General features: G+C 48.9%; 1 pseudogene across 1 annotated transcript in view; it reads right to left on the minus strand.

The window, feature by feature from the left end:
* Window positions 1-6,455: 6,455 nt before the first annotated feature.
* Window positions 6,456-12,488, minus strand: part of LOC311103728 (intraflagellar transport protein 70A-like) — a 30,112-nt pseudogene continuing 24,079 nt past the window's right edge. Inside the window, exons 14-19 of the transcript in view lie at window positions 11,299-11,509; window positions 10,321-10,392; window positions 10,138-10,241; window positions 9,229-9,307; window positions 8,416-8,545; window positions 6,456-7,443 (exon numbers count right to left, since the gene is read on the minus strand). The product of the transcript in view is annotated as an intraflagellar transport protein 70A-like (transcript). The remainder of the gene's footprint in view (window positions 7,444-8,415; window positions 8,546-9,228; window positions 9,308-10,137; window positions 10,242-10,320; window positions 10,393-11,298; window positions 11,510-12,488) is intronic.

Raw genomic sequence — 12,488 nt, forward strand, 5'->3', positions numbered from 1 at the left:
CTAGGGGATAGATAGGACCCTTTCTATTGCATCAGACTGTTGACTAGCTAGGGGATAGATAGGTCCCTTTCTATTGCATCAGACTGTTGACTAGCTAGGGGATAGATAGGTCCCTTTCTATTGCATCAGACTGTTGACTAGCTAGGGGATAGATAGGTCCCTTTCTATTGCATCAGACTGTTGACTAGCTAGGGGATAGATAGGTCCCTTTCTATTGCATCAGACTGTTGACTAGCTAGGGGATAGATAGGACCCTTTCTATTGCATCAGACTGTTGACTAGCTAGGGGATAGATAGGTCCCTTTCTATTGCAGGATAAATGTAAAACAGGAGTAAACGCTTGCAAAACGTTTTGCTACAGTCGGTGACTAATGAGTTCACCTCTGGAAACTCTCAACCAGGGAGAGGGATGCAGAACATGTGACGATCAAGGCAGTGTCATTGTGTTAAATAGGTTCAGGAAAAATCAGACATCCCTGACTGAACACACACATGATGAGTCAAATACTTTAATAGTATTTCAGGTGCCCTTGATTTAGCTTGGAATAGTAGCTCATTCCATTGGTTGCATTGTACCGGGCAAACTAATCAAGCTCTATGTGAAAATATTTGATGAATGTATTTGTCTGTTACCCAGAGATACTTCACATTCTGGTTGCGTCCCAAATGTCACCCTGTTCCCTACTTTTTTTTACAAGAGCCCTATGGGAACTTTATAAGTAAAAGGGGGCCATTTGGATGCAGCCTCTGAGCTAACAATACCTGCATGACCAGTATGCTAATGTTGAATGGATGACGGTGATGAATCAGATACATTATACAGAAGTACTTTTTCAAGTGCTGAAAAGGTCTTTATATTGTAACAGGGGAACTCATCCACCAGGTTTGGGGTCAATTCAGGAAGTACACTCAAATTCAAATTGTCTTCAATGCTTTTCAACATTTGGATTTGGAATTACTTTTTGAAATGTACTGGAATTGAAATGGAATCAACCCAACCCTGTCGTCCACTTCATTCACTACCACAGAGACACAATCACAAACCACTCATCATGTACAATTATTTTTATTCTGTAGAAAAATAAATACAATTGAATATAGACTAAAGAACGGTGACCGTCTTTTTAAACAGAAGGTAAAAGAGAAATTACAAACGCACTAAAACTTAGCGTCCCAAATGGCACCCTACAGTGAGGGAAAAAAGTATTTGATCCCCTGCTGATTTTGTACGTTTGCCCACTGACAAAGAAATGATCAGTCTATAATTTTAATGGTAGGTTTATTTGAACAGTGAGAGACAGAATAACAACAACAAAATCCAGTAATGAGGGAAATAAGTATTTGACCCCTCTGCAAAACATGACTTAGTACTTGGTGGCAAAACCCTTGTTGGCAATCACAGAGGTCAGACATTTCTTGTAGTTGGCCACCAGGTTTGCACACATCTCAGGAGGGATTTTGTCCCACTCCTCTTTGCAGATCTTCTCCAAGTCATTAAGGTTTCGAGGCTGACGTTTGGCAACTCGAACCTTCAGCTCCCTCCACAGATTTTCTATGGGATTAAGGTCTGGAGACTGGCTAGGCCACTCCAGGACCTTAATGTGCTTCTTCTTGAGCCACTCCTTTGTTGCCTTGGCTGTGTGTTTTGGGTCATTGTCATGCTGGAATACCCATCCACGACCCATTTTCAATGCCCTGGCTGAGGGAAGGAGGTTCTCAACCAAGATTTGACGGTACATGGCCCCGTCCATCGTCCCTTTGATGCGGTGAAGTTGTCCTGTCCCCTTAGCAGAAAAACACCCCCAAAGCATAATGTTTCCACCTCCATGTTTGACGGTGGGGATGGTGTTCTTGGGGTCATAGGCATCCTTCCTCCTCCTCCAAACACAGCGAGTTGAGTTGATGCCAAAGAGCTCGATTTTGGTCTCATCATCTGACCACAACACTTTCACCCAGTTCTCCTCTGAATCATTCAGATGTTCATTGGCAAACTTCAGACAGGCCTGTATATGTGCTTTCTTGAGCAGGGGGACCTTGCGGGCGCTGCAGGATTTCAGTCCTTCACGGCGTAGTGTGTTACCAATTGTTTTCTTGGTGACTATGGTCCCAGCTGCCTTGAGATCATTGACAAGATCCTCCCGTGTAGTTCTGGGCTGATTCCTCACCGTTGTCATGATCATTGCAACTCCACGAGGTGAGATCTTGCATGGAGCCCCATGCTGAGGGAGATTGACAAGTCTTTTGTGTTTCTTCCATTTGCGAATAATCGCACCAACTGTTGTCGCCTTCTCACCAAGCTGCTTGGCGATGGTCTTGTAGCCCATTCCAGCCTTGTGTAGGTCTACAATCTTGTCCCTGACATCCTTGGAGAGCTCTTTGGTCTTGGCCATGGTGGAGAGTTTGGAATCTGATTGATTGATTGCTTCTGTAGACAGGTGTATTTTATACAGGTAACAAACTGAGATTAGGAGCACTCCCTATGTATAAAAAGACACCTGGGAGGCAGAAATCTTTCTCATTGAGAGGGGGTCAAATACTTATTGCCCTCATTAAAATGCAAATCAATTTATAACATTTTTGACATGCGTTTTTCTGGATTTTTTTGTTGTTATTCTGTCTCTCACTGTTCAAATAAACCTACCATTCAAATTATAGACTGATCATTTCTTTGTCAGTGGGCAAACGTACAAAATCAGAAAGGGATCAAATACTTTTTTCCCCTCACTGTATATCCTTTACTGTGCACTAATTTTGACCGGAGCCCAGGACAAGGCCTTTCTCCTCGGGACAAGGCCTTTGTCCTCGGGACAAGGCCTTTCTCCTCGGGACAAGGCCTTTGTCCTCGGGACAAGGCCTTTCTCCTCGGGACAAGGCCTTTCTCCTCGGGACATGGCCTTTCTCCTCAGGAGGTTACAGAGTGTACAGAGACAGGGAGCAGGGAGACCTAGACCAGGTTAGGACTATCACCCCGTAGGCCTCTGGTCAAAAGTAGTGCACTATAAAGGGAATAGGGTGTCATGTTGATTTTAGTAATTTAGCAGAAGCTCCTTTCCAGAGCGACTTACAGTTAGTGAGTGCATACATTTCTCATACTGGCCCCCCGTGGGAATCAAACCCACAACCCTGGCGTTGCAAGCGCCATGCTCTACCAACTGAGCTACAGGAGGCGTCATGTGAGACGCAGAAAAGTGTTTGGGGTTGTAGTATAAGCATATGGCCATACTCACAGAGACAACAAGCACAATATATATATATATATATATATATATATATATATATATATATATATATATATATATATATATATATATATATATATATATATATACATACACACACACACACACACACACATATACATACATACTGAACAAAAATATAAACGCAACATTTAAAGTGTTGGTACCATGTTTCATGAGCTGAAATAAAATATCCCCGGAATTTTCCATACGCACAAAAAGCTTTTTTCCTCAAATTTTGTGCACAATTTTTTTTTACATCCCTGTTAGTGAGCATTTCTCCTTTGCCAAGATAATCCATCCACCTGACAGGTGTGGCATAACAAGAAGCTGATTAAACAGCATGATCATTACACAGGTGCACCTTGTGCTGGGGACAATAAAAGGTCACTCTAAAATGTGCAGTTTTGTCACACAACACAATGCCACAGATGTCTCAGGTTTTGAGGGAGCGTGCAATTGGCATGCTTATTGCAGGAATGTCCACCAGAGCTGTTGCCAGAGAATTGAATGTTGCTTTCTCTACCATAAGCCGCCTCCAATGTTGTTTTAGAGAATTTGGCAGCACGTCCAACCGGCCTCAAAACCACAGACCACGTGTAACCACGCCAGCCCAGGACCTCCACATCCGACTTCTTCACCTGCGGAATCGTCTGAGACCAGCCACCTGATGAAACTGTAGGTTTGCACAAGCGAAGAATTTCTGAACAAACAGTCAGAAACCGTCTCATGGAAGTTCATCTGCGTGCTCGTCGTCCTCACCAGGGTCTTGACCTGACTGCAGTTTGGCGTCGTAACTGCAAATGCTCACCTTCGATGGCCACTGGCACGCTGGAGAAGTGTGCTCTTCACGGATGAATCCAGATTTCAACTATACCGGGCAAATGGCAGAGTGTATGGCAGAGAGTATGGCGTAGTGTGGTCAAGCGGTTTGCTGATGTCAACGTTGTGAACATGTCACGCTCTGGCTCCGGGACTTTGTATGTTGAGCCAGGGTGTGTTCGTTTCGTGGTGTTCTGTTTGGTTGGGTTGTTCTATGGGGTTGTATTTCTTTGTTTGAATGAGTGACTCCCAATCAGAGGTAACGAGTGTCAGCTGTTGGCTCGTTGTCTCTGATTGGGAGCCATATTTATACTGTCTGTTTTCTCCTTGGGGTTGTGGGTTTTTGTTCCGTGTTCAGTCAGTGTTACTGTGGACTTCACGATCGTGTTTTGTTTTGTACTTGTGCTTTACTAATTAAAGTCATGTTCGTTTCACACGCTGCGCCTTGGTCTACTCCTTCTCGTCAAGACGATCGTGACAGAAAAACCCACCATACAAAGACCAAGCAGCGTGTCCAGGAACACACGCAGGAGGTGACTCTGGTGGATGTCCTCCTCGGTTGGGGGCAGATTACCGAGGAGGAGGCCGTCCGGTACCGGAGGGCAATGAAGGGGGAGACCCAGGCAGGAGTGGAGAAGCGGCGTCAACCGGGCCGTGGTCGGAAAGGCGAGAGGCACCCCCAATAATTTTTTAGGGGGGGGGCACACGGCATGGGCGACGGGGCAGCAGGAGGCTGCCACAGGGCGGATTGGGAGATTAAGAGAGGAGGCCACCGGCTTTTGGGGGCCAGAAGGCAGGTTGGCGGAGCCTGGATGGAGAGCAGAGCCAACTCCCCGTACTCAGGCATGGCAGCATGAGACTGGGCAGGTTCCGCGGTATGCGGAGATGCGCACTGTGCCGCGAGTGGTCCGGCATAGTCCGGTACGTCCTGTGCGAGCACCCCGCACGTGTTGTGCGAAGGTGGGCATGCAGCCAGGACGGAGTGTGCCGGCTCAGCGCTCGCGGCCTCCAGTGCCTCTCCTCGGTCCCGGATATCCTGCGCCAGTGTCACGTGCTGTTATGCCAGTATGGGTACACAGCCCTGTACGTCCTGTGCTGATGCCTCACACAGAGTGTGTGAAGGTAGGCATTCAGCCAGGACGGGTTGTGGCAGCTCTTCACTCCAGGTCTCCTATCCGTCTCCATAGCCCAGTCCGGCCTGTTCCTGCTCCACGCACGAAGCCTACGGTGTGCGTTGCCAGCCCTGTTCGGCCTGTCCCTGCTCCACGCACCAAGCCTACGGGGTGCGTCGTCAGCCCGGCCCGGCCTGTCCCTGCTCCACGCACCAAACCTACGGTGTGCGTCGCCAGCCCTGTCCGGCCTGTCCCTGCTCCACGCACCAAACCTACGGTGTGCGTCGCCAGCCCTGTCCGGCCTGTTCCTGCTCCACGCACCAAACCTACGGTGTGCGTCGCCAGCCCTGTCCGGCCTGTTCCTGCTCCACGCACTAAGCCTACGGTGTGCGTCGCCAGCCCAGCCCGGCCTGTTCCTGCTCCACGCACCAAGCCTACGGGGTGCGTCGTCGGCCTGGTCCAGCTCGTTCCTGCTACTCGCACCAACCCAAGGGTGCGAGTCGTCAGCCTGATCCAGCCCATTCCTGCTACTCGCACCAAGCCAAGGATGCGAGTCGTCAGCCTGGTGAGGTCCGTTCCGGCTCCACGCACCAAGCCAAGGGTGCGTATCGTCAGCCAGGTCCGGTCCGTTCCTGCCTCACGCGCCAAGCCAGGGGTGCGCGTCGTCAGTCCGGTGCCTGATCAGGTCAGCTACTCCACTACGGAGTTTGAGCAATCCGCTCCGTCTATGTCCGGTCCAGATCCAGCCAGCGGGGTCAGACCGGACCGGGGGCGCTACGGGGGGATTGTGGAAGGGTGGTGGTCAAGCCCGGAGCCGGAGCCGCCTCCGAGGAGAAATGCCCACCCAGCCCTCCCCTGTTTGGGGGTTTTGAGGCGCGGTCGCAGTCCGCGCCTTTAGGGGGGGGTACTGTCACGCTCTGGCTCCGGGACTTTGTATGTTGAGCCAGGGTGTGTTCGTTTCGTGGTGTTCTGTTTGGTTGGGTTGTTCTATGGGGTTGTATTTCTTTGTTTGAATGAGTGACTCCCAATCGGAGGTAACGAGTGTCAGCTGTTGGCTCGTTGTCTCTGATTGGGAGCCATATTTATACTGTCTGTTTTCACCTTGGGGTTGTGGGTTTTTGTTCCGTGTTCAGTCAGTGTTACTGTGGACTTCACGATCGTGTTTTGTTTTGTACTTGTGCTTTACTAATTAAAGTCATGTTCGTTTCACACGCTGCGCCTTGGTCTACTCCTTCTCGTCAAGACGATCGTGACAGAACAGAGTGCCCCATGGTGGCGGTTGGGTTATGGTATGGGCAGGCATAAGCTACGGACAAAGAACATAATTGCATTTTATCGATGGCAATTTGAATGCACAGAGATACCATGAGGAGATCCTGAGGCCCATTGTCGTGCCATTCATCCGCCGCCATCACCTCATGTTTCAGCATGATAATGCAAGGCCTCATATCCCAACATTCCACAGGCCACAATCAACAGCCTGATCAACTCTATGTGAAGGAGATGTGTCGCGCAGATACTGACTGATCCACGCCCCTACCTTTAAAAAAAAAAAAAAAAGGTATCTGTGACCAACAGATGCATATCTGTATTCCCAGTCATGTGAAATCCATAGATCAGGGCCTAATGAATTTATTTCAATTGACTGATTTCCTTATATGAACTGTAACTCAGTAAAATCTTTGAAATAGTTGCATCTTCCATTTATATTTTTGTTTAGTGTAATAATAATAATAATATCTGTAGGAAGGTGTTTTTCTCAGTCTGTCAACAGTTCTCTGGGCCCAACTAAACTAAAGATGGTCAAATTGATGAGGCCCCATGGGTTCTCCCACTACGTGAGTGTGTGTGTGTGTGTGTGTGTATGTATGTGTGTGTGTGTGTGTGTGTGAGAGACGAGGAGTGAGTCTAGAATATGCTCAACAGCATCAGAACAACAGCTTGTAACTTTCATCTGATGCAGTGGGCAGTACTATAATAACTAATGTGATGTGGTCCATGTTGATAGATTTGAACTGGTGGGGGAGTAAAAAAGGTTTTTAAAGTCTTTAGCGTAGACTACTGGTTACGTCCGATGACATCACTGGGTTCCGTGCGATGACATCACAGGCTCCGTTCTGTTCTAGTATGACATCACTGGTTCCATCCGATGACCTCGTAGAAGAGTGCTTTGAGCAGGCGAGACTCGTAGGTGACGGTGTTCTTTCCTATGTGCATCCTGTCCTCCTCCAGTGGCTGTTCTATCATGGCTGGCTCTGTCTTACCATACACTATTGGGAGAGAGGGAGGGGGGGAGAGGGGAGGAGCCGGAGGGGGGAGAGAGGGGAGGAGAGGGAGGGGAGGAGAGAGGGGAGGAGAGAGAGGAGAGGGAGGGGAGGAGAGGGAGGGGAGGAGAGAGAGGAGAGGGAGGGGAGGAGAGAGAGCGAGGGGGGAAGGAGGGGGGAGAGGGAGGGGGGAGAGAGGAGAGGGAGGGGAGGAGAGGGAGGGGAGGAGAGGAGAGAGTGGGGAGAGAGAGGAGAGGGAGGGGAGGAGAGAGAGCGAGGGGGGAGGGAGGGAGGGGGGAGAGGGAGGGGGGAGAGGGAGGGGAGGAGGAGAGGGGAGGAGAGAGGGGAGAGGGAGGGGGGAGAGAGAGGAGAGAGGGAGGGGGGAGAGAGGGAGGGGGGGAGAGAGAGGAGAGAGCGAGGGGGAGAGAGGGGAGGAGAGGGAGGGGGGAGGGAGGGGGGAGAAAGGGGAGGAGAGGGAGGGGGGAGAGAGGGGAGGAGAGAGTGGGGAGAGGGAGGGGGGAGAGAGGTATAGAGAGGAGAGAGGGGAGAGAGCGAGGGGGGAGAGAGGTATAGAGAGGAGAGGGAGGGGAGGAGAGAGGGGAGAAAGCGAGGGGGAGAGAGGGGAAGAGAGGGAGGGGAGGAGAGAGAGGAGAGGGAGGGGAGGAGAGAGAGTGAGGGGGAGGAGAGAGAGTGAGGGGGAGGGAGGGAGGGGGGGGAGCGGAGAGGGAGGGGAGAGAGCGAGGGGGGAGAGAGGGGAGGAGAGGGAAGGGGAGAGAGGGGAGAGGGGAGAGAGGGATGGGGGAGAGAGGGGAGGAGAGGGGAGGAGAGGGGAGGAGAGGGAGAGAGGGGAGAGACGAACGAAGGGTAAGAATGTGGGAGGGTAAATGGTGTGTTTAAACTGTGTGTGTGTGTGTGTGTGTGTGTGTGTGTGTGTGTGCGTGTGTCTGTATGTGTGTGTGTGAGTGTGTGTGTCCGTACCTTCGCAGTGCTCCAGGAACTGAATACACTCCTGAACAACGGAGTCCCTGATCATGATCATGTGTTTGGCCATGTTCTCCAGCAGAGACAGGAAACAGCGCTTAGCATAGAACCAGGTGTCTGTTCCCAGCTACACACACAGGAGGAGAACCATGAGAGGAGGATAGGGTAGGGGTGCCAAACTCCCGTAAGCAAACCAAAAATGCACAGGTTTTCCTGAAATCCTGGTCAGACGATTTGGGATTTCCTTCTTAATCACTCCTGATTCCGGGAATCATCCAACCAGGATTTCTGGAAAACCTGGCTGGAAATGTTGGGAAAGTTACCGTAATTTCCCAACCCTGGGGGTTGTATGACAACTTGTACCTGGCTTGAAAACCAGTTAAAACCAGTTAAACAAGGTAAGAAATAAGATGGAGACGGGGCACAAATGATGTGGCCAGAGAAAGGGGAGATGTGTAGATTATGGAGGAAACTACCGCGTAGCTCCATGGGAGAGTTCTAGGAATGACAACAACACTCCTACAGAGACACTCTGTGTGTGTTCAGCCGGGCTGAGTGAGCGGACACAGGTGCTGAACTCTGGGTTATGTTTCAGTTGGCCGATATCTAAACATAGACCAAACACTCTGGAATGTGTGTCCCAAATGGCACCCTATTCCCTATATAGTGCACTACTTTTAAAACAGAGTAGTGCACTAAATAGGGAATAGGGTGTCATTTGGGACGCACACCCAACATGTATGTCAGGGGTGAGTTGTTGGAAGTGGTAGAAACATTCAAAAACGGCCAGATAGAAAAAAGATGTCCGACCTTCTTGTTGTACGGTTCCAGACTCTTGATGACACGGGTGATACCGAAGTCATAGTTCCCCTTGGCACAGTACAGGGTCCTGGAAGAGACATATAAACACTATTAAGACCGTACAGGGTCCTGGAAGAGAGATATAAACACTATTAAGACCATACAGGGTCCTGGAAGAGAGATATAAACACTATTAAGACAGCGCAGGGTCCTGGAAGAGAGATAGAAACACTATTCATTAACACACTGTAGTAACACTGTACCTGCCAATGTAACCAGTGATGTAGTGTTAAAACAATAGGTGGGTAAAACTATGATCACTCTACACAGTGAGTGAAGTAATGCTCCCTACACTTTCAATGCATTTTGCCCCAAAGCACCCTACACTTTCAATGCATTTTGCCCCAAAGCTCCCTATACTTTCAATGCATTTTGCCCCAAAAGCTCCCTACACTTTCAATGCATTTTGCCCCAAAGCTCCCTACACTGTCAATGCATTTTGCCCCAAAGCTCCCTACACTGTCAATGCATTTTGCCCCAAAAGCTCCCTACACTTTCAATGCATTTTGCCCCAAAGCTCCCTACACTTTCAATGCATTTTGCCCCAAAGCTCCCTACACTTTCAATGCTTTTTGCCCCAAAGCTCCCTATACTTTCAATGCATTTTGCCCCAAAGCTCCCTACACTTTGAATGCATTTTGCCCCAAAGCTCCCTACATTTTGAATGCATTTTGCCCCAAAGCTCCCTACACTTTCAATGCATTTTCCCCCAAAGCTCCCTATATTTTCAATGCATTTTGCCCCAAAAGCTCCCTACACTTTCAATGCATTTTGCCCCAAAAGGTGGGTAAACAGCGTTTCCGTAAGTTCACCCTCCACTACACCGCTGAATGCCTTTACCATGTAAATACAACTCACCCTATAACCAGGTTGACTATACAGAGGTGAAAGACTTTCTTATCGGGGTCGTCGTAGGAGAGCTCCTCTTCCTCTTTTTCTATCTTCCTCATCAGTTCTTCAGCCTGAGGAGAACAGCGTTACAGGAACACTGGTGGGCTCAGATGTTACACTGTGCTTTATACTTCACACACTCACTCCTACCTCTTCGTTCTGGCTGGTCATGATATAGGACACACACAGGTTAGCCAGTACAGCAGCACTGACATTCAGGATCTAGAAAGAGAGAGAGAGAAAGAGAGAGAGAGAGAGAGAGAGAGAGAGAGAGAGAGAGAGAGAGAGAGAGAGAGAGAGAGAGAGAGAGAGAGAGAGAGAGAGAGAAGAGAAAGAGAAAGAGGAAAGAGAGAGAGAGAGAGACAGAGAGAGAGAGAGAGAGAGAGAGAGAGAGAGAGAGAGAGACAGAGACAGAGAGACAGAGAGAGAGAGACAGAGAGAGACAGACAGACAGACAGACAGACAGACAGACAGACAGACAGACAGACAGACAGAGAAAGAGACAGAGAGAGATGGAAAGAGAGAGACAGAGAAAGAGAGAGAGAGACAGAGAGAGAGACAGAGATCAGTCAGAAGAAGGGCAAACCTGCGTTGGTAAAACTGTGGATATTCAACACTTCATCACTCCAGAAACACTAACGTATCATGCAGAGATGAGACACAGCAATCTGAGAGTCCCCAATGGCACCCTATTCCCTACATAGTGCACTACCTTTGACCAGAGTACTATGGAAAGTAGTGCACTTTGTAGGGAATAGGGTACCATTTGGGACTTAGTCCAGGTGTGAGACTGACCACTGCATTCAGAGTCACTTCCCTCTGCCACCAGTGGTGAGACTGGGGTACAGGGGCGTGGGTGTGTGTGTGTGTGTTACCGAGGGTTTACGTTGGCAGGGACACTCCTGTATGCTACACTGTTCCAGCTATGTAGCCAGCAGGGGGAAGGGGAACAGTTTCAACACCTCCTATTCTCCTGTAGTCTATACGGCTATGGTCAACAGTAGTCCACTACAGAGGCTTTCTGAACAGAACCATCTAAGGCGGGCCGTGCACATTCAAATGGTATTGTATGTGATCCCTCCCTCCTTCCTCCTCCCCCAATCTCCCCTCCCTCTCTAGTTAACTCACGTTGTCGTAGTGTTTCTTAACGATGGGTTCGTAGAAGCCAATGGCCTCCTTGTACTTGTTCTCCTGCATGAAGAGCACGTGAGCCACGTTGAGCTTCCAGGTGTCGTGTTCGTTACAGAACTCCACCGACTTACGGAAGATCTTCTCAACCATCTGGTAGTTCTCCCTGTTCCAGTAGATCTTAGCCTGGGCCATCAGCACTGGGATGTACCTACAGGATAGGACAACAGTTACATACCAGTAGATCTTAGCCTGGGCCATCAGCACTGGGATGTACCTACAGGATAGGACAACAGTTATATACCAGTAGATCTTAGCCAGGGCCATCAGCACTGGGATGTACCTACAGGATAGGACAACAGTTATATACCAGTAGATGATCATCAGCACTAGGATGTACAGTACCAGTCAACGGTTTGGACACAGCTAATCATTCAAGGGTTTTTCTTTATTTGTACTATTTTCTACATTGTAGAATAATAGTGAAGACATTAAAACTATGAAATAACACATATGGAATCATGTAGTAACCAAAAAAGTGTTAAACAAATCAAAATATATTTTACATTTTAGATTCTTCAAAGTAGCCACCCTTTGCCTTGATGACAGCTTTGCACACTCTTGGCATTCCTTCAACCAGCTTCACCTGGAATGCTTTTCCAACAGTCTTGAAGGAGTTCCCACATATGCTGAGCACTTGTTGGCTGCTTTTCCTTCATTCTGCGGTCCATCTCAATTGGGTTGAGGTCGGGTGATTGTGGAGGCCAGGTCATCTGATGCAGCACTCCATCACTCTCCTTCTTGGTCAAATAGCCCTTACACAGCCTGGAGGTGTGTTGGGTCATTGTCCTGTTGAAAAACAAATGATAGTCCCACTAAGCCCAAACCAGATGGGATGGCGTATTGCTGCAGAATGCTGTGGTAGCCATGCTGGTTAAGTGTGCCTTGAATTCTAAATAAATCACAGACAGTGTCACCAGCAAAGCACCCCCACACCATAACACCTCCTCCTCCATGCTTTACGGTGGGAAATACACATGCAGAGATCATCCGTTCACCCACACCACATCTCACAAAGACATGGCGGTTGGAACCAAAAATCTCAAATTTGGACTCCAGACCAAAGGACACACTTCCACCAGTCTAATGTCCATTGCTCGTGTTTCTTGGCCCAAGCAAGTCTTTTCTTC

The sequence above is a fragment of the Coregonus lavaretus genome (assembly GCF_964263955.1).
Source record: "Coregonus lavaretus genome assembly, chromosome: 28".
NCBI classification, from domain to species: domain Eukaryota; kingdom Metazoa; phylum Chordata; class Actinopteri; order Salmoniformes; family Salmonidae; genus Coregonus; species Coregonus lavaretus.